This window comes from Mobula hypostoma, chromosome 5 (genome assembly GCF_963921235.1).
Source record: "Mobula hypostoma chromosome 5, sMobHyp1.1, whole genome shotgun sequence".
Taxonomy (NCBI): domain Eukaryota; kingdom Metazoa; phylum Chordata; class Chondrichthyes; order Myliobatiformes; family Myliobatidae; genus Mobula; species Mobula hypostoma.
The window spans coordinates 3,638,624-3,643,032 of record NC_086101.1 but is presented as its reverse complement, the minus strand read 5'-3'; positions in this window follow the sequence as shown (position 1 = coordinate 3,643,032).

Genomic DNA, 4,409 nt, shown 5'->3' with positions numbered 1-4,409 from the left:
TTCCTGTAATTTGGTGACCAAAACTGAACACAATACTCCAGATTCGGCCTCACCAATGCCTTATACAACCTCATCATAACATTCCAGCTCTTATACTCAATACTTTGATTTAAAAAGGCCAATGTACCAAAAGCTCTCTTTATGACCCTATCTACCTGTGACGACACTTTTAGGGAATTTTGTATCTGTATTCCCAGATCCCTCTGTTCTACTGCACTCCTCAGTGCCTTACCATTAACCCTGTATGTTCTACGTTGGTTTGTCCTTCCAAAGTGCAATACCTCACACTTGTCACTATTAAACTCCATCTGCCATTTTTTAGCCCATTTTCCCAGCTGGTCCAAGTCCCTCTGCAGGCTCTGAAAACCTTCCTCACTGTCTACTACACCTCCAATCTTTGTATCATCATTAAACTTGCTGATCCAATTTACCACATTATCATTCAGAACATTGATATAGATGACAAATAACAATGGACCCAGCACTGATCCCTGTGGCACATCACTAATCACAGGTCTCCACTCAGAGAAGCAATTCTCTACCACCACTCTCTGGCTTCTTCCATCGAGCCAATGTCTAATCCAATTTACCATCTCTCCATGTATACCTAGCGACTGAATTTTCCTAACTAACCTCCCATGCGGGACCTTGTCAAAGGCCTTACTGAAGTCCATGTGGACAATATCCACTGCCTTCCCTTCATCCATTTTCCTGGTAACCTCCTCGAAAAACTCCAATAGATTGGTCAAACATGACCTACCACGCACAAAGCCATGTTGACTCTCCCTAATAAGTCCCTGTCTATCCAAAAGCTTGTAGATTCTGTCTCTTAGTACTCCCTCCAATAACTTACCTACTACCGACGTTAAACTTACCGGCCTATAATTTCCCGGATTAATTTTTGATCCTTTATTAAACAACGGAACAACATGAGCCACTCTCCAATCCTCCGGCACTTCACCATAGACAGCGACATTTTAAATATTTCTGCCAGGGCCCCCACAATTTCAACACTAGTCTCCTTCAAGGTCCGAGGGAACATTCTGTCAGGTCCCGGGGATTTATCCACTTTAATTTTCTTCAAGACAGCAAGCACCTCCTCCTTTTCAATCTGTACAGTTTCCATGATCTCACTACTTGATTCCCTGAATTCTATAGATTTCATGTCAGTTTCCTTAGTAAATACAGACGCAGAAATGAGCGACTCAAGCTGCCACAGTCCGTGTAGAGTCATCCATTTGAATCAATTCCTTAACAATAATGTTAGATACTGTTTATTAAGGTTAGTATTCTATCAACAGATGAAATTATTGGACAATTAATGTGAGTATGGATGCAATTGTATCTCCTAAATTCTACACCAAGAAAAGTTTCATCGACCAGCCATTTTCCACTCTCTTCCCCCGGAATCCTAGTTTGTGCTTCTCTCCTCTGATCGGTGAAGGTCCTCAATATTAGAATCTGTCCATTCTTCCTCTTCAACTCAATTCAAGTTTAATTGTCATTTAACCACATATGAATACTCATGAACAGCCAAACGAGACGGCGTTACTGCTGGGACAAGGTGTAAAGACACATAGCAACAGTCACACACAGTAAATGCACACAAGATCACAATCACGGAAAAAGAGTCCCGAAGCCCACCTACCCCCACCCCCCCACCCGCCCCCACCCACCGCCATCTGGACAGCGCGGCTTGATGCATACAAGTCAACAAATCCACATCGAATATCGGTAAACTACAACGGCACATAATATGTATGTTTATTTAGTCTAGACACCTCAGCCCAGCGATATGGCAACCAAAAAAAGCTGTAAGAAGGGAAAAGATGCAATACAAGGGCAGTCTAAGAAATAATATTAAGCGGAAAAACAAAAGTTTTTTTTCCAATTCTATGAAGGGTAAAAGGGAGATGAGAGTTGATATTGGACCACTGGAAAATGATGCTGGTGAGGTAGTAATGGGGGCAAAGAAATGGCAGATGACCTTAATGGGTACTTTGCATCAGTCCTCACTGTGGAATCACTAGCAGTGTGCCAGACGTCCGTGAGTGTCAGGGAGCAGGAGTGAGTGCCATTGCTACTACAAAGGAAAAAGAGCTAAACAAACCGAAAGATCTTCAGATGATAAGTCCCCTTGGCCAGATGGACTGCATGCCAGAGTTCTGAAAGAGGTTGCTGAAGTGAGAGCAGATGCGTTGGTTATGATCTTTCAAGAATCACTTGATTCTGGCATGCCACACATGAGGCTGCTAACAAGATAAAATCCGATGGCGTTACTGGAAATATACTGACATGGATAGCAGAATGGCTGACAGGCAGGAGGCAGAGAGTGGGAATAAAAGGGGCTTCTTCTGGTTGGCTGTCAGTGAATTGTGGTGTTCCTCGGAGGTGTTACAAACTGTAACGTTTTGACACAAACCAGCAGCAAGAGATTTTACACTGAGTCTGGTTTTGATGTTAAAACCGCTCCTGACGAAGGGTCTCGGCCCGAAACATCGACTGTACCTCTTCCTAGAGATGCTGCATGGCCTGCTGCGTTCACCAGCAATTTATATGCGTGTTGCTTGAAATTGCAGCATCTGCAGATTTCCTCGTGTTTGCATCTTTATCGGTAACTACTTATAATATAGTAACTTAACCAAAGTATTGAGTATAAGAGCTGGAATGTTATGATGAGGTTGTATAAGGCATTGGTGAGGCCGAATCTAGAGTATTGTGTTCAGTTTTGGTCACCAAATTACAGGAAGGATATAAATAAGGTTGAAAGAGTGCAGAGAAGGTTTACAAGGATGTTGCCGGGACTTGAGAAACTCAGTTACAGAGAAAGGTTGAATACGTTAGGACTTTATTCCCTGGAGCATAGAAGAATGAGGGGAGGTTTGATAGAGGTATATAAATTTATGACGGGTATAGATAGAGTGAATGCAAGCAGGTTTTTTCCACTGAGGCAAGGGGAGAAAAAAACCAGAGGACATGGGTTAAGGGTGAGGGGGGGAAAGTTTAAAGGGAACATTGGGGGGGGGTGCTTCTTCACACAGAGAGTGGTGGGAGTATGGAATGAGCTGCCAGACGAGGTGGTAAATGCAGGTTCTTTTTTAACATTTAAGAATAAATTGGACAGATACATGGATGGGAGGTGTATGGAGGGATATGGTCCGTGTGCAAGTCAGTGGGACTAGGCAGAAAATGGTTCGGCACAGCCAAGAAGGGCCAAAAGGCCTGTTTCTGTGCTGTAGTTTCTATGGTTTCTATAGTAGGAAAGTTCAGTAATCCACGTGATAAGTGATGGGCGAGAGATATTTGTAATAGTCATAGTCATACTTTATTGATCCCGGGGGAAATTGGTTTTCCTTACAGTTGCACCATAAATAATAAATAGTAATAATACCATAAATAGTTAAATAGTAATATGTAAATTATGCCAGTAAAATACGAAATAAGTCCAGGACCAGCCTATTGGCTCAGGGTGTCTGACCCTCCAAGGGCGGAGTTGTAAAGTTTGATGGCCACAGGCAGGAATGACTTCCTATGATGCTATGTGTTGCATCTCGATGGAATGAGTCTCTGGCTGAATGTACTCCTGTGCCCACCCAGTACATTATGTAGTGGATGGGAGACATTGTCCAAGATGGCATGCAACTCAGACAGCATCCTCTTTTCAGACACCACCATGAGAGAGTCCAGTTCCATCCCCACAACATCACTGGCCTTACGAATGAGTTTGTTGATTCTGTTGGTGTCTGCTACTCTCAGCCTGCTGCCCCAACACACAACAGCAAACATGATAGCACTGGCCACCACAGACTCGTAGAACATCCTCAGCATCGTCCAGCAGATGTTAAAGGACCTCAGTCTTCTCAGGAAATAGAGACGGCTCTGACCCTTCTTGTAGACAACCTCAGTGTTCTTAGACCAGTCCACCAGTATGCGATAGTAATGCGAGATCATCCGCAAAGTCAAGGTCTTCTAAAGTAGAGAATAGTGTCCACCTAATGCCACTCTGCTTATCCTCATTGTTTGCCTCAGAACCCAATCACCAGGTAAAACAATATTGCCGATATCACAGAGACTTGGCGGGAGAGGGGAGTTCCCCCAAGACTGCCACATCTCACATGAGAGGCACATGACCATCTCAGGAGACTTTGTAAAAACTAACTTTGAACAAGCTCATATTCCGCCTCTTCATGTCGAAGCCTCTCGATTCAACGCCTCAAAGCTCCACTCCTTCACTGGGCCCACTCACTCACCTGTGCCCTCTCACCACGTTGGTTATGATCTTTCAAGAATCACTTGATTCTGCCATGCCACACATGAGGCTGCGAACAAGATAAAATCCGATGGCGTTACTGGAAATATACTGACATGGATAGCAGAACGGCTGACAGGCAGGAGGCAGAGACTGGGAA